The 27,215-nt window shown below is 47.1% G+C and overlaps 1 protein-coding gene and 5 non-coding genes across 6 annotated transcripts in view; all 6 read right to left on the bottom strand.

The window, feature by feature from the left end:
* Positions 1-27,215, bottom strand: part of LOC146201660 (nose resistant to fluoxetine protein 6-like) — a 76,356-nt gene that overhangs the window by 35,117 nt on the left and 14,024 nt on the right. The gene's annotated exons all lie outside the window — the stretch shown is intronic.
* TRNAV-UAC (transfer RNA valine (anticodon UAC)) lies at positions 5,543-5,615 on the bottom strand. The gene has a single exon. It is a non-coding gene; the product is annotated as a tRNA-Val (tRNA).
* On the bottom strand, positions 17,092-17,164 carry TRNAV-UAC (transfer RNA valine (anticodon UAC)). The gene has a single exon. It is a non-coding gene; the product is annotated as a tRNA-Val (tRNA).
* On the bottom strand, positions 17,243-17,315 carry TRNAV-UAC (transfer RNA valine (anticodon UAC)). Its single transcript has one exon. It is a non-coding gene; the product is annotated as a tRNA-Val (tRNA).
* TRNAV-UAC (transfer RNA valine (anticodon UAC)) lies at positions 18,843-18,915 on the bottom strand. The gene has a single exon. It is a non-coding gene; the product is annotated as a tRNA-Val (tRNA).
* TRNAV-UAC (transfer RNA valine (anticodon UAC)) lies at positions 26,913-26,985 on the bottom strand. The gene has a single exon. It is a non-coding gene; the product is annotated as a tRNA-Val (tRNA).

Here is a 27,215-nt window from a genome sequence, read left to right as displayed (position 1 = left end):
CGCATTCCTTTCACTTGCTCACTAGGGCTCAGAATCCTTATAAAATTCTAGTGGAACGCCGAGGTACTTAACGGGAGTAGTCCCCCATGGCACATTGGCAAAGTGTCTGAGGTAGATGGCCATTCTCCGTGCCAGAACCCCAAACATTTTTGTCAGTTTATCATACTTCCCGTTACAGCGCTAAAATGTTTTGTGACTTCAATCGTCTCGCACACACTACGATCATCAACGCAGAACACTGCTACATCGTCTGCATATGCAAGCAGCTTGACTTCCGTTGCTTGCACTTAAAAGCCATGAATTGATTCCTTTCCGATTATTTCCAAACAAAGAGTTTCTATATATATACAAAACAGCAGCGGGCTAAGGGGGCAGCCCTTACGTACCGAACGCTGTACCCTTATTGGAACGCTGTACCCTTTAATATATAGAAGATTGTGTAAAGTAAAAATTTTAGCAAAGTGGTTCCGCCCGGGTTCGAACCGGGGACCTTTCGCGTGTAAAGCGAACGTGATGACCCCTACTCTACGGAATTTTTTTTCTTTATTTCCGAAGTATACATGAGCAACAAATGGTCACACTTAATAAAACACTTCAGCTGCCCTTGAGCAGACGCGTGTGAGGTTAAAATTTCTTCAATTTTAACAAGTCATCCAGAACTTCTGCCCACTGTGGTGGGACAGGGAGCGCGCAGATACATTCCCATAGATAAACAGCACTTTCGACCAAATTTTCACGCACACTGCGAATGATAATATCTTCATGTCTTGCATTCGTGTTTTCCACAAGCTGTGGAGGTCTAGAAGCACTATTAAATCATAGGGTACGTCTTCGTTCTCCACTGGTAAAACCCGGATGCCATAAGGGTTTAGTGGCAGTTCTTTTTTAATTGTTCCTTGTCGCACGTCCCAATGAAATACTGCATCCCAGCAGTCTAAGAATGTGTTCGATTGTCTCTGGCTTCTTGCAACGCTGTCAGTTTGTCGTCCAAGGGACATAGATTCCTTTTTTGTGAATCTAGGTTTTGACGGGTAGAGTGTTAGAGTGCAACCTAAAAAAGAATGTTTTGGCGGCCGGTTTAACTGGCATCCTCTTCACTCGTTTTAAAATATCCTGCCCTGGGCCTCCACGGTAAGGCTCCCGATACAAAGGTGCCGGCAGCATGATTTCAACTAGGTCCTTATACAGCTTTTTCTTGCCAACACTGTACAAATATTCAGGGGAAAACGAATTTCTAAAACTTGTAAATGAGAACTACCTCGCGCAAATATCCTGTGACAGCACCACACATGTTTTCACATGAGGAGACAACAAATCCGGGTAACAGCCTTTGCAGCCGCAATTGTATGACTGTTCTTTAGAAGGTGTCATTTTGGTCGCGAAGAAAAACAAAGCGCGATACCACTTGGCGCAGAAACAAATGAATCAATCCGACTCCTTCGCTTTTTAAAGAAATAAATAAATTCGTTCGCTTCGTCTTTTCCCAGGTCGACGTCCAAAGAAAAACCTCAAACACACGGTGAATTTTTCGAATAGCAGTTCGTGACGCACATAGAACATTCATAACATACCATATCTTTGAAATCAAAAACACGTTGCAGATGAAAGCGCGTGAAAAGATTGACATTGTCTTCCTTGCCATGCTTCCGCTTTCTCTCGCAGTCTATTTGTTTCTTCCTTCCAGTGTAGGCTCGGATCGCGATAACATTGTAGGGGCACACCCAGATACTGAGTTGGCAAGGAAGTCCATTGCAATCGGGAGAAAGAAGCCGGTTCAGCATCCCATAAGCCGTGCCAAAATCCGGAGCTTTTTTCCCAGTTAACCCGACATCCAGTCTGGTCACAAAACTTTTCGACAACGTTAACCACTTCCCAAATGTTCTCGCTGTTTGTACAAAATACTTCAATGTCATCCGCGTATGCAAGTAACTTCACCTGTGCAGACTGCAGCTTGAAACCCGAGATACATTCATTATTGAGAATGGCCAAGCATAATGGCTCGAGATAGGCTGCAAAAAGCAGAGGAGAGAGTGGGCATCCTTGCCTCACCGAAGAACGCACTGCGAGACTGTCAGTGAGATCGCCATTCACTATAATACGCGTCGAGCAGTTTGCGTACGCCATTTTGACTCCTTCCACAATTACCGAGCCCAGGTTACAATGCTCTAGATTAGATAAAAGGATGTCGTGCGATACGCGATCGAACGATTTTTCCAAATCCAGCTGAATCATGGCAACCTGACTTCCAAGCGTGTCTACACATTCCAGTACGGTTCGTGCCACATGTATATTTGTGGCACCTCTTATGCCCCACGTTTGGTGCGGTCCGACTAAATTGGCTATTACACTCTGCAATCTTTTCGCTAAAACCTTCATAAAGATTTTGTAATCGACATATGTCTGACTTATGGGCCTATAGGACTTCAACAGGCGTTTCTCTGGATCATCACTTTTCGGAATAAGTACGATGTGTGACGTAGTAAATGATAATGGCACTTGTTTGCGTTCGTAGGCTTCTGTTATCACTTTCAACATAAGGCGGGAAACAGTTTTTAAATGCTTTGTAAAAGGAGGCGCTCAGCTCATCTGGTCCAGGGGCTTTCCCACATGCGAGGTCATCTATGGCCTTTTCGATCTCTTGCATTGTATTCGGCATTTCAAGGCTCCCTTTCACACGATTTTCGAGCGTTGGCATTAGCCGTAAAAATTCTACTGGAAACCCTTCACTATGTTCGCGCGTATTACTTAGAAGCTCATCAAAATGTTTCGTAATTGCACACTTTATATCTTTAGCATCATTCGTAATCTGCTCTTCATGTCATATTTGCCTGATTTCCTTCTGGCAAGCGTACCTTTTTTCATCTGATAGCGCTCCTTTTGTCGGCGCCTCGCCAGCCCACAGTTTATCGCTTCTTGCGCGTATAACTGCGCGGCTCTGTACTTCTCAGCGTCGATTCTTACTAAACAAGATTTCACATCTCTTATTTGCTTAGTGAACTTCCCTGCCGCGCAGCTTTCCATGCACAACAGGCACTCAAGTTGTCCATGAAGTTCCTTTTCTGTTTGTATCGAATAACACTGCTCCTCTTTATTGCTTTTAACTTCACCTGCTCTTTAAATCTTTCCCATTTATTTGCATGGCTTTCTTCAGCCCGTTAAGCAAAGCTTCCAAATTGTTCGTGATTGCCTTAAACTCTTCATCCTCCAAATTTTTCTCGTTCAGTTTCCATAGATGCCAGTTGAAAACAGATTTCTTAACATTCATTCCAAAAGTCGCACTAACGAGGCAATGATCACTAAACGAAATAGGTTTCACATTATAGTCGGTACAAATTGTAACGAGATCAATAGATACATACAGTCTATCTAGTCTCGCATGACTATCGCGTTGAAAGTTCGTGTATTCCGGACGGGATCCAGAAGAAAACACATTTCCAATGTATTCCAAGCAATACTCATGCACAAATACATTCAACAGTTCAGCGCTTTTGTATTTCACTGATCTAATCTTCACTCCATTAGTAGCAGCACACACACAGTTAAAATCGCCCAATACAAGCAAAATTTTGTCACATTTAAAGTAGGGCTCGACTGAATAAAAGAAGTTTTGACGATCACTTTCAACAATGCGGGCGTGCGTACAAACAGCACGCCAAAATAAATTTGAGAACGAAAAGTGAACAACCAAGAGTCGGCCACTTTCGCATGCAAATACACAGTGTACGCTTATACCCAAAGTATTGCGAATGAAAAGAAGGCATCCGCCTGATGCCCCCACAAAGTGACAAACACACACATCAAAGTTTGCATAGAAAACAGACACCATGTTGTCTGCATGGTCCTGAGATTCTATCTTCGACTCTTGCACGGCTAATAAGTCTATTTCATTATCTAGCAGCAGGCGATTCAACTGGCATTGCCGCCTTCGGACTCCAAGCCCTCTAACATTCAAGGTTGCTACACGTAATGGGACATCCAGCTTAATTGCCGTGCGTCTAGGGAAAAAGGCGACCGATCAATGTGGTGCCTACCTCAATCGTCCTTGTGGCTCTGCTTGTCCGAGGTTCCGAAGCGTACGCGCTCGTATCCGACCTTCCAACGGGATGTCTGAAGGCGTACTGAGGCGTGCCTGAACACCGCACTTGCTACCTTCCATAAAAACAAGCAAAGAGCCACAGCCAAAAACAGGCTATGACGGCTGACGCACAACCTGCCCTCACATGCATCAGGTCACGTCTGAACTACGGAGGCTGTTTCCCCGCCTGCCGCGTCTCGGACGAAACGTTCGGCCGAGGCTTCAACGTCGAACGTCGAACCCCAGGTGTTTTCGATGGCGGCTCGTCACTGCCACCACCAGGCTGCAGATGCTCACCGACGCTCTCATCATGGGGCCGCTTCCCAACGGGTAGGCCGCTTACTCCTTCGTTGAAGTCCATAACATCTGATTTGAGAGACTCCGCGCTGCCTTGGCTTTCGAGCACAGGTTCTCTGGCGTCCGCCACGCTGTTACTTGCGTCCAGTTGAGAACCATTCTCCACTGGTGCAGAATCCGCTGCCGCAGTGGCCGTGGACGTCCTCCGCTTTGTCAAAGGTGTCAACACAAGACCATCATTCCTTGCCGGTTGCCCGGTTGTTTTAGCTGTCTCTTCCGCATCCGCCTCATCCATCAGATGCTCGGAAGAATCTTCGCTGTTCCCAGGACCAGCGATGCTCGCGTAGCTGCGAGAACATTGCCCTTCTTCGTGGCCAAAACGACGGCATGCACCACAACGCGGAACCTTACACTATCGGCGAATGTGGCCAGTACTTCGACACCGGAGACATAACGGAGGCCTTCCAGGTACTACGACGAGCGCCAACTCACCACCGACGTTCAGCTGGTGCGGCAAGTCGTCCAGTTTGACCCCAGCTTTCAGCTTTAAGGTGACAATCCTCGTAGTCGAACCCTTTGCACGCGACAGCGCTCCCTAGCCACTTCGGAAACCTTTCCATACCGTGCGAAGGCCACACGCACATCTTCATCCAGAATGTTGTGAAGCAACCAGTGGAGCTTCAGCCTCACATCCTGGTTCGCCGATCAATAACAAGGCAGCGACGTTGCTTCACACACAACTTAGCCACCCCTGCAATCTTCTTCACAACATCCGCGTCTTTCAGGGTGATGGCCCAGACGTGGCTCATGCGATACGACCCCATGGCGATGATGTCAGGGAGCAGCAAGTGCTGAGCCAACGCGTACCGGAAATCTTTGACCCGGTACGGGCGGGCCCTGATATCTGAGTGCAAAACACTGTGTTTAACACAACTTGGCAGAACAATCTGGTAGTCATTATCCTGTTCCATAGCCCTGTTACCGCGGCCAGACATGGCCGCTGAAACCGCTCCTGCGGAGCCCGTCATTACACGTCCGTACGCTGTGGCGGCTGGAAGTGCAATCCCTACCACTACACTACGGAACCAGATAACGCAGCAGCCGTTAGATCAAGTGTGAGCTAGCCATTTAATATATAGAAGATTGTGTAAGGAAAAAAAATTAGCAAAGTGGTTCCGCCCGGGTTCGAACCGGGGACCTTTCGCGTGTAAAGCGAACGTGATGACCACTACACTACGGAACCGGAACTTATTTTTTTTATTACCAGGCTTATGACAAGTACAAAACACAAAATCAATAATAAAAGTGTCGCCAATCCTTCGGCTGACACATGTGATTAAACATTGTTTGATGCCAACCAACTGGTCAAGTATATTTACCCATTCCGGTGAATCAGGTTGGCTTTTGTACATGTCTCTGATATACGCCACCCTCTCGACGAAATTTTCTCTAACAGGTCGCGTATTGACGTCCGCATGACGCACTTTCATTCTAGTCTTCCAATACTATGGAGGCTAAGGAGCATTATCATATCGTATGGAGTTTATTTTCAACTGGCAGGAAGCGTATACCGTAGGGATCTATTGGAAGTTCCTTTTTTATTGTTCTTTGAAGAACATCCCAATGAAATATCGTGTCCCAGCAGTCAATAAAGACATGCTCAACAGTTTCGGTTTTCTTGCAGAGCAGGCAATTGGTTGTCCCTGGGACAAATATTCCTTTTTTTTTTTCAGCCAAAATTTGACTGGAAGCGTCCCGGTATGTAATTTAAGAAAAACGACTTTGTCGTAGGCTTAACTGGCATCCTCTTTACTCTCCAAGACGTCCCGTCCTGGGCCTCCATAGTATGCTGAACGGTATACAGGCACAGGTAGCATAATGTCAATAAGGTCTGTATACAGTTTGCGCCTTGAAACTGTAGAAAGATATTCCATTGAAAATCGGACACTCAGCATTCTAAATGCAAGAACAACTTCACGTAAGTAACCAGAGATGGCGGTACAGAGATCTAAATATGACGTCACAATGAATTGTGGTAGCATATTGCACATTATTTGTAAAACAGTTCGCAAAAACGGGTCTTGCTGGTCTTGAATATATAGAAACCGAGATGGCCCCGCCGGGGTGGTACAGTGGTAAGACGACCGACTACTGTCCGGAATTCCCGGGTTCGAACCCGACCTCGGCGGCTGCGTTTTGATGGAGGCGAAACGAAGAGGCGTCCGTGTGCTGTGCGATGTCAGCGCACGTTAAAGATCCCCAGGTGGTCGAAATTACTTCGTAGCCCTCCACTACGGCTCCTCTTTCTCTCTTTCCACTTTCACTCCCACCTTCCTCTCTTTCCTTATGGCGCGGTTCAGGTGTCCACAGACACGAGTGTGACAGATACTGTGCCTTTCCCTTCCTGTGAACCAATTATTATTATTATTATTAGAAACCGAGATACTATCTGGCGTAAAAACAAATGAACGAGACCAAGGCCTCCGTATCTAACAGGCCGAAACAAATTTGTGCGGCTTATTCTTTCCCATGTAGAGGACCAAATAAACACAGAAAAAATGCGATGCGCTTTCTGTACATGGACCCGTGACATAGGTAAGACACTGATGATGTACCATATTTTAGAAAGCAAGAAAAATTACAGATGCTAGCCCGCGCGAACATAGATAAATCCTTTCCTTGCCATCCTTCAGCTTTTTCCCGTACTCGGTTGGTTTGCTCTGCCCACTGTCGCTCAGTGTCACGATAACAGCAAAGCGGCACGCCAAGGTACTTTGTAGGTAATTCCGCCCACTTCATGAAAGCGAAATAATCGGGTTTATTGTCCCATTGCCCTTGCCAAAAGCCTGAGCTTTTTTCCCAATTAATTTGGCAGCCTGTCTGTTTGCAATATTCCTGAGCGCTGTCTTTATTTGAACAAAAGACGGCAATATCATCCGCATAAGCTAGGACCTTAACATGAGCGTCGTAAAGCTTAAAACCGATCACCTTATCGCTGTGAAGCAAGGCTAAACACATTGGTTCGAGGTAGATTCCAAATAGCAGGGGCGATAGCGGGCAGCCCTGTCTTACCGACGAGCGCACTGGCACGCTTTCAGCAAGATTACCATTTACAATCACACGTGTCGTGCAACATGCGTATGACATCTTAACGCCTCGACCGTATGACTCGACCGACGTTGGTGTGCTCAAGGATACTAAGTAAAACCGCGTGAGATAAGCGGTCAAAAGCTCTTGCTAAATCGAGTTGCAGCATAGCAATACGGCTTTCGCAAGCATCGCCACATTCCAGAACATTACGGGCAACATGAATATTTGTAGCTTTTGTGCGGCCTTTGATGCCACAAGTTTGGTGTGGGCCTACCAAAAGCTTTATTACGGTTTGTAGTCGGTTTTCTAAAACTTTAGTGTAGATTTCGTAGTCTGTGTTGGTGAGGCCAATTGGGCGGTACGACCCCACCAGCAACCGCTGCTCGGGATAATCAGTTTTGGGTATCAGGGTAATATGGGAAGCGCCAAAGGACAGTGACACTCTTTGATTTTCATACGCTTCCAAGATCACACGGCGTAACAGAAGGGCCACTGATGTTCTAAACGCCTTGTAAAAATTTGCAGTTAACCCATCCGGTCCAGGGGCTTTACCAGATTGTAAACCATCGATTGCGCTTTCAATTTTGCTAACACTAATTACTTCTTCAAGTCGCGCTTTTGTCTCATCATCAAGCGATGGCATAAGTGGTAAAAAATCTTTTTCAAACCCGTCTTGAACATTCTTTTATGGCCTAACAACTCGCTGAAATATTCAACAAAAGCTTGCTCTATGATTTTACTGTATGAAATTACCTCGCCTTGGTATCGTATCTGTTTAATTTCTTTTTGGCACGCCTACCTTTTCTCGTCCGATAAGGTGCGTTTTGTTGCATTTCGCCTGCCCACAGCTTCTCAGCTCGTGCTCTTATCACCGCCGCTTTGTACTTGTTCGTGTCAGTCTGTTGCAAGTGGTTCTTTACCTCTCTCATTTTCTTCGAACAGCTTCCTGGCTTGTCGCTTTCAATGCCCAAAAGAAATTCAAGACGTTCATGTAATTGCTTTTCTTCCATGTTGTGATTGAACTTATTGATGCAGCTTTTTTCAATAGCTTTTATTTTTACGCGCTGCTTGAATTCATCCCATTCGGCAACAGCGTTTGCCGTATTAGCCTGAATTATATCTTTTATTTTGTTTATCTACGTAGTTAATAAATTCTTCGTCCTCTAAAAGCTTGTCATTCTGCTTCCATAGATCCCAGCTAAATTTCGGTTTTTCCTTCCTTGTTCAGACAGTTGCAATTACTAGGCAATGGTCACTAAACTGTACAGGTACGACCTCATATTTGGTACACAGCGGTCAAAGCTCGACAGAAACATATATTCTGTCAAGTCTTGCATGACTTTCATTCTGAAAACGCGTAAATAGTGGCCGCATACCATCTGTTAGAGCTGCCCCCACATCTTTCAAACTGCATTCTTGTACAATCTGACTAAGCGCTAACGCACTCTTGTCCCTAACAGGCAGCGTTTTTAAGCGATCAGCAGCACTACTGACTCAGTTAAAGTCTCCTAACAGGATTACTTTCTTGTCACATGAAAGATACTGATAAAGATTATGAATATCAAAAAACACTGCGCGGTCAGCCTCAACGTTTGGCGCATAAACACAAACTGCTCGCCAGTTGCACGTAAGGAAGAAAAAGTCTACAATAAGAAAACGCCCATTTTCACAAGTGACGACAGATTCAGGGACAACTGTTATATCGTTGAGAATAAAAAGAACGCAACCCCCTGATGTACCAAGAGCGTGGCAAACATACATTGTAGCGGGTCTGAAAGGGCGCCACCATACGATCCGTAAACACTTTCGATCTTTGTTTCTTGAACGGCTATTAGGTCAAGTTCCTTTTCCAAGAGAAGTCTTTTAATCTGGTACTGTCTTTTTCTTGCTCCCAGTCCTCTTACGTTTAATGTGGCAATACGTAGCAGTATCTTATTGCTAGGATCCATGATTAAGTTTGAATACTTGAACGTATACGGTGACGGCATTTGCTGGTGAAAAAAACAAAAAAACCACTTACTGAACTTAGTTGCATATGCTCTTCGTGATACAGACACATAGTTGCACCAAACAGTAGCTAGAAACTGTCCTCACAAAGTCCCCTCTGCACTTTGCAACGCAGCCAGCACCAATGCACAGGTTCACAATAGTTACAGTGGCGGTTTTCCCGCCGACCGTGTATCAGGCGGGATGTTGGGGCTCGGCTTAAAACTCGGCCATCTGGTCGAAGCCGCTTTTGGTGGCGGTTGATCTCCAATGCTGTTTCCTGGCGTCCCCGATGCGTCGCTTGTTGCATCCCGTGGACGCTTTCCCCCTAGACTACCGGTTGCATCTTCCATGACGTCCATGGTTTCACCTTGCTGGTGCATCTCGTGTGATGAATGTTCAGCAAGTGGCCTGTCCTTTCCGTCTTTTGAGGTTGTTTCGTCGGCAGAAACTACCGTCTGATGAGTCTCGGTTGAATTACCCATTTCAGGGGTCGTCTTTTGCTCAGATCCTGAAGCAGCTGAGTGTTTCGTCCACATCAGTTACATTTTTTGCTGCTTCTTCAGATTCAACCTCGTCCATGAGCAGATCGGACCTATCCATTCTGCTCACGGGGCCTTCAGCGCTGGCATATGTGCGGGTCCATTTGTTCTGTTCGTGTGCATACCTTCGGCAAGCACCGCAATGTGGTACTTTACACTGTCGTCGGGTGTGACCTGTAGAATGGCACTGGAGGCAGAGTGGCGGTCACCCCGATACAACCACAAGTGCCAACTAACCTGCAACAATGACTTGGCGCGGAAGGTCGTCAAGCTTCATCCCTGGCTTGAGCTTGAGGGACACCAACCTTATAGTCGAGCCTTTATCGGCGACACCTTGAACGCGCCACCGCTCTCTCGTGACATCACTGACTGTCCCGTATGGCGCAAAAGCTAGCCTCACGTCCTCGTCGATCAGTCACGCCATGAAGAAGCCAGTGTAATTTCATACGCACGCATTGGTTCACCGGGTCAATAACAAGGCACCGATGCTCTTGAACCTTCAGCTCGCCCGCACTCAAAATCTTCTTCGCACCTTCCGCATCCTTGAAAGTTACCGCCCATACATGGCTCATTCGATACGCCCCAGAGCGATAATGTCTGGGAGCAGCGACATTCCGGCTAGCGCGTCGCGAAAGTCTTCCACCCTGTATGGGCGGGCCCTTATGTCAGCGTGTGGAAAAATAGAATTCAAAACAACTCGCCCGGTTGGCAGACTTGGCAGGATAACCTGGTATTCCTTGTCAGATGCAAAAACCTCTTTTCCGTGGTCAGACATGGCCGCTGTAGACGCTCCGGCGGAGCCTTGCATCCTGCGTCCGTTCACTAGCGTGGCCGGAAGCAGAATCACCCCTGGTGACCACTACACTACGGAACCGGATAACACAGCGGCCGTTACTTCAAGTGTCAGCCCTTTGTTATATAAAAGATTGTGTAAGGAAAAAAAAATCTGACGAACACAGATTATAAGATCATCATGAAAATTCTAGCTAAAAGGAATGGAAGAAGAGGAAGAACTGTAATGGAAGAATTAGTAGGACCGCGTCAGACCTGCGGCATTAAAGACCGAACCATATATACTAATATCCACAAGGCACGGTCTGTGCTGGAGTGTTGCGACGCCTTGCATGAGAGCATTGCCATGCTCCAGCTTGACCTAGAGAAAACCTTCGACAAGGTGCCGCATGATGTCTTGTTATCAATTTTAGAGCATGCACATGTGGGTTCAGTTATTTGCAAAGGAGTCGCAATGGCGTACAGAAGGTGCACGACGCGCCTGATAGTAAATAAGTAGGTGGGTGAGCGCATCCAAGTGCAACGCTCTGTACGTCAAGGCTGCCCCCTGTCGCCGTTGGTTTTCTGCTTGTACATTGAACCATTTTGTCTGAGCATTATCGACAGCAGCAGTATCCGAGGTTTTCGCTTGCATGCAGCAGAGGTCCGCATACTCGCGTATGCCGATGACATTGTCGTCTTCTGTACCGACTACGAAAGCATTCGCACTGTTGTCAAATTGGTGAAGGAGTTTTGTTCTGTGAGTGGTAGTGCTGTGAACTGGAATAGGTGTCTGGGTTTCTGGCATAGAGAGTGGCATTCAACCCCTGCGAATTTCGTGAACATGCCTTGGGTAACAACCCCAGTGAAGTATTTAGGAATGAAACTGGAAAACTACCGAGACAGTGAGTCATATCGGAACCAGCAGGTTTTAGAAGTACGCGAGAAGGCTGACAGACTAAAAGGATTCGGTTGGTCTATGCTTGCACGTGCTACGATTTGTAATTTATTTCTTGTTACCAAGATATGGTACGTGTTACAAGTACTGCATTGTTCTCGTGTGAATGCGCAGAGATTGCACCGTGTGTTCGCCATGTTTGTGTGGGGAGCGCACCCGCCGAAACAGCTTGTGTCATCGCGTCCGCTCTGGAGGAGTTGGTTTGGCGCATTTGTATTTGCGCCAAGTGGAACCGGATAACGCAGCGGCCGTTAGTCCAAGTGTCAGCCCTTTAATATATAGAATATTGGGTAAGGAAAAAAAAATTAGCAAAGTGGTTCCGCCCGGGTTCGAACCGGGGACCTTTCGCGTGTAAAGCGAACGTGATGACCACTACACTACTTTTTTTTTTTTTTTTTTTTTTTTTTTTTTTTTCTTTATTGCCTGGCTTTGACACAAATACACTGCATTGGAACTCAAAACATCATGAACAAAGGAATAATATATGTACACTAAGGTAGTTAGCGTTGCCTAACACCCACTGAGGGGCAGGCATTGTCATGTTAAAATTCCTTGAGCACCGTCAAAGGTTCCAGCTTTGACAGCCACTCAGGAGCACATGGTTGCAATTTAAGCACGTCGAGCCATCGCTGCACACTTTCACGGAAATACATGCGGGCTGGCCGTGCATCTGGATCGCAGTGATAACCAGCCATTCGTGCGCGCCATATACTGTGGAGGCACATTAACATAACCTGGTCTAACGGCATATCATCGTGGTTATCCAATGGCAAATACCTAATGCCATGGGAATCAAGTGGCAACTGTTTTTTTATTGTCCTTTGCAGAACATCCCACAAATATACCCCCTCCCAGCAATGCAAAAACACGTGATCTATTGTCTCTGGCTGTTTGCAGATGAGACATTGGGCCCCCCACGGTAGGAACATACCCTTTTCCTCCATAAATGATTTTACACTCAGAGTACCGGTATGTAGCATAAAGAAAAACGTTTTAGCTCCCGGAGCAACTTGCATTTTCTTTACGCGTTTTAATACATTACTTCCGGTGCCTCCATAGTATAATGCTCGGTACAAGGGCACCGGGAAGACCACTTCACAAACATCCTTGTATAATGTTCTCCTGTTAACATTACTTAAATACTCTTTCGAAAACCGTGCGCTTAAGAATTTTGCGCTCAAAACAATTTCCCTAAAGAATCCAAAAAGAGAACCCGACATACTTTGAGTATAAACTACGAAATCAGGCAAAGCTCGACCAAGTCTTTGTTGACACACTGTGCGCAGGAATGGATCGCTGGCATCCCTAAAAAACATAAACCTGTTGACAATCTGTCGCACAAACAAATGACCCAGACCAAGCCCCCCATGCTTCACCTGCCGGAACAAATTTGTCCGACTGCACCTCTCCCAACTCGAGGCCCAAACAAACACCGCAAAAACTCGATGCAATTTTTGCACATTTACACGGGAGCAATGCAACACTTGCATAACATACCATAGCTTACTAATTAAAAACAGGTTGCAAACTGCGGCTCTTGCAAATATTGATAACTGAGCGCTTTTCCATTTCTCCGCTTTTTCACGGGTTTCTTTGACCTGCTCTAGCCAGTATGGCTCGCTTTCCTTGTAAAATTTCAAGGGCACACCCAAGTACTTTGCAGGCGTTGTAACCCACGATACATTAGCGAAAGTGTCGGGGGTCAGCTGCCATTCTCCGTGCCAAAATCCCAGGCACTTACCCCAGTTAACTTTACTCCCTGTGACTTTGCTAAAATGTTTTACCACATCCACTGTCCTCTTTATACTCTCTTTATTCACACAAAATACCGCCACGTCATCTGCGTAAGCCAGCAATTTGACTTCTGACTCCTGCAGTCGAAAACCATCAATGTCATTGTTTTGTAGGATGCTTAAACACAAACTTTCAATATAAATGCCGAACAAAAGAGGGCTGAGGGGGCAACCTTGGCGCACTGAACGTCGTACGTTGATGGGGGCCCCCAGTGACTTATTGACAATTAATCTCGTAGTGCAGTTACGGTACGCCAAGGCCACTCCCTCTCGAATAACAGAGCCGACATTAACATAGTCTAATATACTGAACAGAATAGTATGCGCCACACAATCAAAAGCTTTCTCCAAGTCCAACTGCAGTAACGCAACACATGCATGAGTTGCATCGCAGCATTCGAGCACACTTCTCGCTTTGTGAATGTTCTGAAAGATAGATCGCCCTTTGATACCGCACGTTTGGTGAGGGCCCACTAGTTCGCATATAACCGTTTGTAGTCTGCCAGCAAGCACCTTCATATAAATCTTGTAATCAACGTTTGTCAGAGCAATGGGCCTGTAAGACGACAACTGCCTAAGCTTATCTGGTTGGTCAGTTTTCGGAATAAGTACTGTGTGCGACGATCCGAAAGACGCAGGCAGTGCCTTCAGTTCATACGCTTCATTAAATAAGGCACACAACAAAGGAGATAGCTGTTCCTTGAACGCTTTATAAAAAGCCGCACTCAGGCCATCAGGCCCGGGTGATTTCCCTGGGTTTAAATTTTCTATTGCCTGCTGCACTTCTTTTTCGCTTATTGGCCGCTCCAGTGTTTCTTTTTGTTCCTCGTCAATTTTTGGCATCACGTCAAGAAAGGATTCTTTAAAACGGTCCAAATAAACCTCTCGGGAAGAAAATAGATCTTCATAATACTCCCGGAAAGCTTTCGCGATTCCTTCGTTATCGGTTTCTGTGCGTCCTGCCCAATCTACCTCTGCCACGTGATTTCGCCTTGCATTTGCTTTTTCTATTCCCAACGATCTTTTTGTCGGCGTCTCATCCATGGCCAATTTTTCCGCTCTTGCACGCACTAACGCTCCTTGGTATCTGTCTTCTTCTATCAAGTTAATCTGTTCTTTTATTTTTCGAATATCCTCTATCCATCTGCCGGGTGCCTTACATTCCTGTTCGTGTAGTTTTGCAAGCAAAGCCTTAAGCTGGGTTTCTGTAATTTTCTTCTCGTACACCAGGCAACTTGATCTGTCAATGGCTTTAATTTTAATCTGTTCCTTGCACAACTCCCACTGTTTCCAGATTTCGAGCAAAGTCCCTGGCCTCACTTTAATCAATTCATTCAATACCACGCGTCTAAAGGCATCATCATTAAGCAATTTATTGTTAAATTTCCATAACTCCCAGCTAAATGCATTGCTTCGTTTTTTGGTGCCGAATAAGCATTGCACCAAACAGTGATCCGTGAATGTCATAGGCACAACTCGGTATTCATTGCATGAAGGAATCAAATCCAGCGACGCGTAAATTCTGTCCAGACGCGCGTGGCTAGAACCTTGGAAGTGCGTGTACTGAACGGCACGCGGTCCTTCCAAGCAATCAGCCACATCCTCCATATTCCATTCGCTTGTTAACTGGCATAACATTTCAGTGCTCTTGTCTCTGAATCCGCGTGTGCTGGTTTTGTCTCGAGCATTCAGTACACAGTTAAAATCGCCCAGCAATACTACCTGCCTTTCCGTACTTGACTGCAGCATAACATTCTCGAAAAACACTGTTCTGTCCTCCACACAGTTAGGAGCGTACACACAAATAATGCGCCACTCAACACCGCTGTATACACAATCAGCCACTACACACCGTCCAGAAGAGCATGAGGAGTAGCCCTTTACAACCAGACCAGGCAGCTTTTTGACAAACAATACACACCCGGCCGATGTCCCAACTGCGTGGCTAACAATGGCGTAAAATCTAGCCGTGAAACGTCGCACCATGCTCCCGGTCTCTTCCTCCCCGTCAACCTTAGTTTCTTGCACGGCAAGCACGTCAATATCGTGGTCAATTAAGAGCCGATGCATCTGGCTCTGCTTCTTTTTGCCTGCCAATCCCCTGACATTTAACGTGGCTACTCTTAAGGTGGTTTCGGGCGCCATTTTCATCAAGGGTGAAGAGACCGAAAGCATGGTGCTTACCTTTCCCGTCTAGCGCGTTGCTAGACGCCGTCGTTTGATCCATCCCCGTCCGGTGCGAGCGGCTGACCCGGCAGCGGGGGCACTTTATCCGCTACCCGTCTCTCTGATGAAATGTTTGGCCGCGGACGTAGCGTGGACCGCCGGGATTGCCCCGTTTTTGCTGGTGGCTCGTCGACGCTGGGGGCTGACGCCTGGATACCTTCGGGTTCGGACTGTGTGTGGGATCGCTTGGCTGGGGCTGGGACGCCTGGCTTACGAACACCGCTGGTGTCTGAGTGCTCCTCCCCATTATCCTGTTCCATGCCGTTTGAAGGCTCAAGTGACGGGCCTTCCTCATTGCTAGGGAGCTGAGGTGCAGAGTCCGCTCTCCCAACATCCCTCGCAGCATTGCCGCTTTCTGCCGAGTCCACCGACGAATCCGTCTCCCGTGTCTGCGTTCGCACCTCTCCGGCACCCTTCGCCGCCTCCTCCGCCTCGACCACGTCCATGGTGAGCTCCGCCGACCGTTCCGCAGTTCCATGTCCCGCTGCCGAAGCGTACGAAAGCACACAGGCTGCCTCGTCATGACCGTAGCGTCTACACTTTGGACAACGCGGCACCTTACATTCTCGTCGAACGTGACCGGTACCACGGCAGCGCAGGCACTGCATCGCTCGCCCAGGCACCACGACAAGGGCCAGCTCTCCGGCCACTCGCAGCTGGTGAGGTAAGTCATCGACCTTAATCCCGGGTTTCAATTTCAGGAGCACAGTCCTCGTGGTGGACCCCTTCTCCCTGACGCCTTGAACTCTCCACCTCTCCCGGGTCACCTCGGTCACCTTCCCAAAAGCCGCAAAAGCCGTCCGTATGTCGTCGTCTGCCACACCGTACAACATCCAGTGAAGTCGCAGCTTCACCTGTTGGTCCTCGGGATCGATAATGAGGCAACGGCGTCCCTTAACTTCGAGCTCCTTGAAAGCCGCCAGTTTCTTCGTTGCTTCTGTGCTGCTTAACGTGACCGCCCAAACATGGTTGATCTGATACGCCCCCAACGCCACAACGTCGGGGAGCGCACCAGCGTTGGCAAGGGCGTCGCGGAAATCCTCGACCCTGTATGGCCTGACTCGCACATCGCCGTGCAAAAAAAGCGTGTTAAAAACAACGCGTCCGGTGGGCAAAGTTGGCAGAATAATCTGATATTCGCTATCATCCATGTCCTCAAGCCTGTTTCCGCGGCTGGAAATGGCCGCTATCGCCGCTCCGCTGGAGCACATGATTCTGCCACCGTTCACTACGGTATCCGGAAGTAGAATGATGACCACTACACTACGGAACCGGATAACGTAACGGCCGTTAGTTCAAGTGTCAGCACTTTAATATATAGAAGATTGTGAAAGGAAAAAAAAAATAGCAATGTGGTTCCGCCCGGGTTCGAACCGGGGACCTTTCGCGTGTAAAGCGAACGTGATGACCACTACACTACGGAACCGGATAACATAACGGCCGTTAGTTCAAGTGTCAGCCCTATAATATATAGAAGATTGTGTAAGGAAAAAAAACAGCAATGTGGTTCCGCCCGGGTTCGAACCGGGGACCTTTCGCGTGTAAAGCGAACGTGATGACCACTACACTATGGAACCGGATAACGTAACGGCCGTTAGTTCAAGTGTCAGCCCTTTAATATATAGAAGATTGTGTAAGGAAAAAACAAATTAGCAAAGTGGTTCCGCCCGGGTTCGAACCGGGAACCTTTTTGCGTGTAAAGCGAACATGATGACCAGTTTAAACTTCATGCCAAGGATTTGCCTGTTAAAGTGTGGCTTCAGAAAAAAAATATCTTCGTTTCTTCTGTTAATTGTCGGTTATGTGATACACCTGAAACCATTGAACACTGTTTTATTGCCTGCAAAGATGCAATATTCTTTTGGGATGTTCTGCAAAGAACATTCAAGAAAGACTTTATTTTGAATTCCCACAGTGTGCGTTACTTGATAACCACCGAACATGACCACGAACCCTTTGACATGATTTTCCTCCTTGGACTGCACAGCCTATGGAAAACGCGTATGTTTGATCGGAATGCTGAGCCTCTAGTCTCCCCCGCTACTCCTTTCGGCCAGATGGTACACCAGCTTAGAGACACGAAGATAGTGACTATCAACGGGACTGGCTGCCATTGTTGATGTGTTGTCTTCCCTTGCCACCGTTTTAGTGAAGTTCTGCTAAGTCGTATTCTAGTTGTGTTGTGTTGTGTTGTATGTTTCAATTGGACTTTTCGCCTACAGGCTGATTACTCTGTAAATAATGTATATAGCTCTACGGTGAATTTAAAAGCATGTAATAAATACCATACACTACGGAACCGGATAACGCAGCGGCCGTTAGTTCAAGTGTGAGCCCTTTAATATATAGAAGATTGTGTAAGGAAAAAAAAAAATAGCAAAGTGGTTCCGCCCGGGTTCCAACCGGGAACCTTTTTGCGTGTAAAGCGAACATGATGACCAGTTTAAACTTCATGCCGAGGATTTGCCTGTTAAAGTGTGGCTTCAGAAAAAAAATATCTTCGTTTCTTCTGTTAATTGTCGGTTATGTGATACACCTGAAACCATCGAACACTGTTTTATTGCCTGCATAGATGCAATATTCTTTTGGGATGTTCTGCAAAGAACATTCAAGAAAGACTTTATTTTGAATTCCCACAGTGTGCGTTACTTGATAACCACCGAACATGACCACGAACCCTTTGACATGATTTTCCTCCTTGGACTGCACAGCCTATGGAAAACGCTTATGTTTGATCGGAATGCTGAGCCTCTAGTCTCCCCCGCTACTCATTTCGGCCAGATGGTACACCAGCTTAGAGACACGAAGATAGTGACTATCAACGGGACTGGCTGCCATTGCTGATGTGTTGTCTTCCCTTGCCACCGTTTTAGTGAAGTTCTGCTAAGTCGTATTCTAGTTGTGTGGTGTTGTGTTGCATGTTTCAATTGGACTTTTCGCCTACAGGCTGATTACTCTGTAAATAATGTATATAGCTCTACGGTGAATTTAAAAGCATGTAATAAATACCATACACTACGGAACCGGATAACGTAGCGGCCGTTAGTTCAAGTGTGAGCCCTTTAATATATAGAAAATTGTGTAAGGAAAAAAAATTAGCAAAGTGGTTCCGCCCGGGTTCGAACCGGGGAGCTTTCGCGTGTAAAGCGAACGTGATGACCACTACACTACGGAACCTTTTTTTTTTCTGTATTGCCTGATCTGCAGCCCATACAATACATGTTTACATATACACACAATCGCATTTAAAAGCGCTTGCCAACCTTTGGCTAGCACATGTGTTTAAAAACGCTTCAAGTTAACAAGGTTATCTAACACCGGCAACCATTCTGGTGGGTCTGTGCTCGATTTACATCACGAATGTACAGTAAACTTTCCATAAAGTACTCTCTGGCGGGCCTGGGGTTTAGATCTGCGTGATGTACCGCCATCCGAGTGCGCCATATGCCGTGCATGCATAGTACCATTATCATATCATGCGGCAGCCCTCCATCGTTTGATGTAGGGAGAAGGCGGATGCCATATGGTGTTAGTGGTAAGTCCTTTTTTAAAGTGCGTTGTAGTATGGCCCACAGGAGAACAGCATCAGAAGACTCAAGAAAAATATGATCAATTGTCTCTGGTCTTCTACAATGCAAACAGTTTACTGTCCACGGAACAAAAATACCTTTCTGCTCGAGCCACGGTTTCACTGGTAGAGTTGCAGTGTGTACTTGAAAAAAGAAGCTTTTTACCGAAGGTCGAACTGGCATCCGCTTTACTCTCTTCAATACATATTTACCTTTACCTTTTGGATACATCAAGCGATACATTGGCTGTGGCATGCATACATCAACAACAACATTGTACAACATCCTTCGGGTTACGTCACCCAGGTAGTCTACTGAAAATTGTGCTTGGAGAAATTGGAAGGACCCAATAACCTCTCGGGACACCCTTGCTTAACAGATGATTTTACTTGAAATGGAATGGTTAATGCATTATTGACTACAATCCTGGTGAACATGTTAGTATAGCATAGTTTAATTCCTTCTATTAGTACCTTCCCGACGTTCACATGTTGCAAGATACTGAACAGGATTTTGTGAGCGACTTTATCGAACGCTTTCTCTAAATCTAACTGTATCATTGCTACCCCCTCACAGTATGCATCAAAAAAAACGCGCACACTTGATCCCTTAACTCGAGTTGAAGACACAACAAAAGATGGCACATGATCACACAATCGAGTTTGAATCACAGTCCTTAAAAAAGCATCCCCTTGGTCTCGCAAGAACAGAAACCTCGAAACCAATTGTTTCAAGTACAAGTGCGCTAAACCCAGTCCGCCACCTTTTACTGTACGAAAAAGGTTAGTGCGGCTTGGGCGCTCCCATGTCGACCTCCATATATATACTACGAACACCCTATGTAGTTTTTGTATGCTCCCTCTCGAAGCACACATAACTTGCAGAACATACCAAATTTTCGCTACGAGAAACAGGTTCCAAACTGTTGACCTCGCGAAGATGAATAGGTCCCGCCCACCAAACTTCGCGGTCTTTTCTTTGAGCTGCTCTGCTTCCTGTTTCCAATATTCCGAGGTGTCTTTATAGTGTTGTAGGGGCACACCGAGATACTTCGTTGGTGAGCATGACCATTTCATGTTTTTAAAACGCACTCGCGTGGGGCCCCATTCCCTATGCCAGATTCCTATAGATGTTTCCGAGTTAATGCTGCTTCCCGTCATCCTGCAGAACTTTGTTGCTGCGCTTACCGCGTTAGTGATACTGGTCTCATCAGCGCAGAAAACAGCTATGTCGTCCGCGTATGCTGAAAGCTTAACTTCACTTGAAAAAAATCGATAACCGATGATAGCATTGTTGGTTTTAATGCTTAAACAAAAGGACTCCAAAAACAAGGCAAAGAGTAAAGGCGACAAGGGACACCCTTGCTTAACAGATGATTTTACTTGAAATGGAATGGTTAATGCATTATTGACTACAATCCTGGTGAACATGTTAGTATAGCATAGTTTAATTCCTTCTATTAGTACCTTCCCGACGTTCACATGTTGCAAGATACTGAACAGGATTTTGTGAGCGACTTTATCGAACGCTTTCTCTAAATCTAACTGTATCATTGCTACCCCCTCACAGTATGCATCAAAACACTCTAGGATAGTTCTAGTCACGTGGATGTTTGTTTGAATAGAACGCCCCCTGATACCACACGTTTGGTGTGTCCCTACCAACCTCTGTATTATGCGTTGGAGTCTTTTGCGTAATATTTTTGCAGAGATCTTATAATCTGTATTTGCAAGCGTTATCGGCCGGTATGCTCGTACTGACAACAGCGTAGTAGGGTCGTCCGATTTGGGAAACAGCACCATATGACTGTGCCTAAATGACGGGGGCAATTGCTTTATGCTGTATGCTTCTTCTATTACGTGGTGTAGGACTATAGCGAACTCGTCGTTAAACGCTTTATAAAACCCGGCGCCGAACCCGTCCGGTCCCGGCGCTTTGCCTGAGTTTAATTCGTCTATTACACACACGACATCTGTAACGCTAATTGGCGCTTCCAAACTTGCTTTCATCTCCTCTTCTGTTTGCGGCATGAGCCTTAAGAATTGCGTTTCAAACCTTCCTCCCAGTTATTGCTCCCGACAAAGCAATTCACTGTAATAATCCACAAAAGCGCGTTGTATCGCCTGGTTATCTCGCACAACATTGTGCCCGAACGTTATCGCTCTTATTTCGTTGCGCGTAGCATAACTTCTTTCGTCTGAAAAGGCCCGTTTTGTTGGAGTTCCACCCCTGTACAGAGTTTCTGCGCGCGCACAGATTACCGCTCCCCTGTATTTGTCTACGTCGATTATTTCTAAATCGCTCTTAACTTCCTTGATTTCCTTACTGAATCGGCCTGGCGACGATGCTTCAGCGCTTAAATAAAAAACCAACTTAGTATGCACTCATTACACCGGCTCTTTCGATCGCAATCATTTTCGCCTCTTGCTTGAACAGTTCCTATGCCTCACTGTAGCTTTCCTGCCTACGAACAAGCAAGTCGCCAATTTTTTTTTGAATTTTTTTAACAAATGATTCATCAAGAATCTGTACATTGAATTTCCACAAATCCCAACTGAATTTGGGCGGTTTTCTCGGACCCAGCCTCACCATGACCAAACTGCGGTCACTGAAAGAAACGTTTTTAACACCATAATCGGTTCACACAGGTACTACTGTTGCAGATACACAAATTCGATCTATTCTGGCAAGGCTGCCTTGCTGGTGATGGGTAAACCGTTGTGATGTTGGATTCGACATAAATAACCCTACATCTTCTAGTCCGCGGTCGTCAGCCAACTCGTTCAAAAGCAATGAACTCGTATCTCGAACAGGCGCCTGCCTAGTTCGATCTTAGGATCGGTACACACAAAATTAAAATCACCGATCATTATGATGATCATTTCATCCGTGTTAAGGTGGCGCTGAACTGACTCGAAAAATATTTTGCGTTCACCGTCCTTATTTGGAGCGTATAAACAAATGACTCTAAACTTGTTACTTTGCAGTATAAAGTCACACACTATTAGACGGCCACTGCTACAAGTATAAACACTTTCAATGGTTGCTTCCACGGACTTCTTAACAAAAAGGGCACAACCACCCGCTGTGCCAATAGCGTGAGAAATGCACACGTTATAATGTGCTGTGAAAGGTTCCACCATGCGGTTTGTTGCTTACTTACTTTCAACTTTTGCCTCTTGAATAGCAATGACGTCGAGGTTAATGTTTTCCATGAAAAGCCGACTTAGTTGATATTGCCTTCTCCGAGTGGACAAGCCGCGCACATTCAGCGTGGTCACATGCAAACTTGTTTCTATATGTTCACTGCCATTTTTTTTCTCATGGAGCTCCCGAACCGCATGGTGTTACCTTAGATTGTGGAACCCCCGATCGAAATCTCATTGTCTCTCCCTTGAACAGTCTTTTGCAGCCTACAGTTCTTAGACACGGCGTTTTTCAAATCGCCGCGAGAAGCTGTCCCTGCCTTAGCCATCGTACCCTCGTTGGCGAATCCAACAGTCACTTGGCTAGGGATCACGTCGGGGGCATCACCGACGGTTTCCGCTCGGGCCTCGGCTCGGGGGGGGGGGGGGGGGATTTTGGGTGCTCTTCTCAAGGACGGCCTTCGGTTGGGCGGAGCTTTCACTGGTGGCTCCTCGTTGGCTTCGTTTCCTTTGCCGTGCACATCGTACATTGCTACTGTCAGCGTGAAGTCGTTTCGTTGCTGTAGGCATGGTTGACATCACGACGTCTTCACTTTCCTGTGCTTTCCTAGGCGATGCACAAGTAGCTTCGCTCCTATTCCCACTCTTCTCGTCCGCAGAGTTTTTCGTCGCAGGAGAAGCGTCCGATATATTCTTTGTTTGCGCGTTAACTGGTCCTTCTGTTTCAGTAGTAAATACGGCATCCTTGTCTGTAGTAGGTTGCACGCTCGCTCTACCAGTTGCTTCTTCTGCGCCTACTTAGTCCATGAGATGTTCTACCTGGACTTCGTTGCTTGCACTGATACCTCCTACATCGGCATACGACCTAGAGCACATAGTTTCTTCATGGCCGTATCGCTTGCACATAGCACAGCAAGGCACTTTACACTCCCTCCTGGTGTGCCCCCGGCTATTACATCTCAGACATAACGGCGGGCACCCCGGTGCGACTAGTAGTGTCGTACTTCCAGAAATGCGTATTTGGTGAGGCAAGTCCTTGAGTGACACACCGGGATTTAGCTTGAGGCCTACAGTGCGGGTAGAGGAACCTTTGTCTGTCATACCCTGAACGCGCCAGCACTCCCGAGACAGGTCAGTTACTTTGCCGTATGGGGATAGTGCCACACCAATATCTTCGTCAGGGACGTTGTGTAGCACCCAGTAGAGCTTCAGCCGTACATCCTGGTTAGCCGGATCGATGACAAGGCACCGTTTTCCTTTCACTTAAACATCGCTAGCTTCCAGAAGTTTCTTTGTCGCTTCTGGGCTGTTAAAGGTGACCGCCCACACGTGGTTCATCTGGAACGTCCCCAAAGCCAGCACCTCAGGGAGCATTCCGAGACGGACCAGCGTGTCGCGAAAGTCTTCCACGCGAAAAGGCCTGGCTTTCAAATCACTGTGAAGAAAGACGGTATTTAAAACGCACGCACCTGTTGGCAATTGCGGCAGCACAACTTGATAATCCTGGGCATCACCAGCAAAAAAATTACAAGAGTTCAACGCTGCTGAACCAAATATCGAGCGAAAGCATCAGCTGCTGGGGACCGAACGTTCTTCTTCTCTTTTTCTTCTTCCTCAGCCCACATATAAAGCCCCGCTTTAACCGAGCCGTATGAATGCACCTCAGTGGCCTTTAGGGGTAACGTGAATGCCAGGGTCCTAGCAGGCTGATTCTGACTCGTATGGCTGACAGCATGAGCCAGGGCCCGATTTATGTTGTTGTTGTTGAGAACTTTATTTTTCCACCGATTTAGGAGGCCCCCTACTTTCGCCCCCGGCACGCAGGCCTATGGGACGGAGGCCGGGGCCTCCGCGACTAAAGACAGGCGAAGCGACAGTGTTTCTTCGCGGCTTCAGCCGCCAGGCGGATAGCTTGCTGCTGGTTGGCGGGGGACTCGCCCCGCAATAGCAGTTCCCAGGCTTCTCTACTATTTATGTTTTCCTTGGCGCCAGGGGAATCAAGGCATTGCCAGATTATATGATCCAGACTACTCCTTTCTCCGCAGGTTTCGCATTTATCGTCCGCCTTTTCCTCCACTTGCGTGTGGAAAAGCCGGACGGGACTTGGGAAATTCCCAGCTTGCAGGCGCCGCCAAGCGACGGTCTCCTTGTTATTTAGCATTCGGTCTGGTGGTGGCAGGGACATTCTGATAAGTCTGTAGTGTTCTAAGATTTCCTTATACGTTTGCAACCTCTCGTCCATCCCATCGCAATCAGGCGGCTCTACGGCTTCCCGGAAGTAGAGAGCTCGGGCTAGCTCGTGCGCCTCCTCGTTGCCGGGGACAGATTCGTGCGCGGGGGTCCAAATAATTCGAATCCTTTTTTCAAGTTTTCCTTTCTCTAAAATTTTGACTGCCTCCGGGCCCGATTTATCCAACTGTATGACGTCACTCCGTCTGTAGCGCTCCTCGCGGAAGGAGCGGTAGTTAGGCCGCCGTTGGTGTGCACCGCCTCGCATGGCTGACGGCACGTGTTGGGCCCCCGGTTTTTGCGGCAGATGGCATGACGTCACAACAGGGATGAAGCTAAAGGTCAATGGTATATGCACCGCCTCGCTACGCTGAAGGTTTGAAAGTGCAGTGCAAGTAGTATTGCTTTCGTAATAAAAACTGTTTCCGCGGCCCGAGAGGGTCGCGGACACCGCGCCACCAGAGCTCATGATAACACGACCGTCACGCTCGGTGGCCGGAAGTGGAATCCACTACACTACGGAACCGGATAAAACAGCGGCCATTAGTTTAAGTGTCAGCCCTTTATTATATAGAAGATTGTGTGAGGGCAAAAAATTACCAGCCCCAATTTGAACCGGGAACCTTTCGTGTGTAAAGCGAACGTGATGAAAAAACGGATACCATGTGGGCTCAGGGGTAGTTCTTTTTTAAGCGTCCTCTGGAGCATATCCCATAAAAATACGGCATCCCAGCATTCGAGAAACACGTGATCAATCGTTTCCTCTTTCCTGCATATTATGCAGTGGACACCCCAGGGTACAAAAAGCCCTTTCTGATCCTTCCATTTTTTTACCTATAATGTTCCAGAGGGCTCAGGGGTAGTTCTTTTTTAAGCGTCCTCTGGAGCATATCCCATAAAAATACGGCATCCCAGCATTCGAGAAACACGTGATCAATCGTTTCCTCTTTCCTGCATATTATGCAGTGGACACCCCAGGGTACAAAAAGCCCTTTCTGATCCTTCCATTTTTTTACCTATAATGTTCCAGAGTGCAACTTAAAAAAGAACGTTTTCACCCCTGCCGGCACCATCATCCTCTTCAGTCTTTTAAGAACATTTTCGCCCACTGCGGACCAGTACACAGATCTGTACAACGGTTCTGGAAGCACCACTTCGCAGAAGTCTTTGTACAGGTTTTTTCCTGTTTACCCCCCTACCCCCCATTCCACAAATAGTCTAAAGAAAAACGCACCATTAAGAACCTGTACGCCAGGACCCCTTAACTTAGATACCCGTGGACACCTCCTGGCATGCGGTCAGAAGAAACGACAATTCCCGGGAGAGCTTGCCCCAGGCGTAACTGAAATACGGTACGAAGAAATGGATTTTTGCATACGTCGATCTATGCACTGCGGTTCATCGTGGCCGAAACGACGACAACGAGCGCAGCGCGGAACCTGGCACTCCTTACGAATGTGACCTGTTGTCTTGCAGCGAAGACACAGGGGAGCCCTGCCCGGAACGACCACAAGCGCTGGCTCACCGGCAACTCGCAGCTGATGTGGAATGTCGTCTATTTTCACCCCTGTCTTCAGCTTTAGGGACGCTGTGCGCGTAGTTGACCCTTTGTCGGTGACGCCTCGTGAACGCCACCTTTCCCTTGCGATGTCAGACACCGTCCCATATCGCAACAGTGCGGCTCGCACGTCCTCGTCAGGCACGCCGTGCAAAAGCCAGTGAATCTTCAACCGGACGCCCTGGTCGTTGGGGTCGACGATTACACAGCGATGGTCCTTCACTTTCACATCACTGACAGCGAGCAGCTTATGAGTGGCCTCGGCGTCTTTAAACGTCACTGCCCAAACGTGGTTAATTTGGGACGCTCCCAGGGCGACTACCTCTGGGAGCAATCACAAGACGAACCAACGCGTCCTTGAAGTCTTCAACCCGGTACGGTCGAGCCTTCACATCATGCATGCATAAAAACAGTATGAAGCACAATGCTCCCGGTTGGCAAACTTGGCAAAATCACCTGATGCCCGTCATCCGAAGCGTCAAAAAACCTGTTTCCGCGGCCGGCCTGTGCCGCTGATACCGCTCCCGACGAGCCAGAGATCCCACGTCCGCTTCGCTCGAAAGCCGGAAGTAGAATAACTACACTACGGAACCGGATCACGCAGCGGTCGTTAGTTCAAGTCTCCGCCCTTTAATATATCGAAGATTGTGTAAGGAAAAAATTTTAGCAAAGTAGTTCCGCCCGGGTTCGAACCGGGGACCTTTCGCGTGTAAAGCGAACGTGATGACCACTACACTACGGAACCGGATCACGCTTTTTTTTCATCTTTATTGCCGACTGGGCAGGAAAACAAATACAGAAAGAATAAAAAGTGCTATCTTTAAGGAAGACATCACTCTTAGATTAAAAGCGCTTGAGGTCAACAAGTTCACATAACAGAGCGCACCATTCTGGCTTCTCGGCTTTCTCCTTGTACACATCTCTGAGGTATACAACACTCTCGATAAAGTACTCTCTAGCATGCCAAACACTTTC

The sequence above is a fragment of the Amblyomma maculatum genome, chromosome 1 (assembly GCF_055883805.1).
Source record: "Amblyomma maculatum isolate TAMU_Amacu chromosome 1, ASM5588380v1, whole genome shotgun sequence".
NCBI lineage: Eukaryota > Metazoa > Arthropoda > Arachnida > Ixodida > Ixodidae > Amblyomma > Amblyomma maculatum.
Note: the sequence above shows the minus strand (reverse complement) of the source record. Positions and strands in the feature narration are given on the sequence as shown.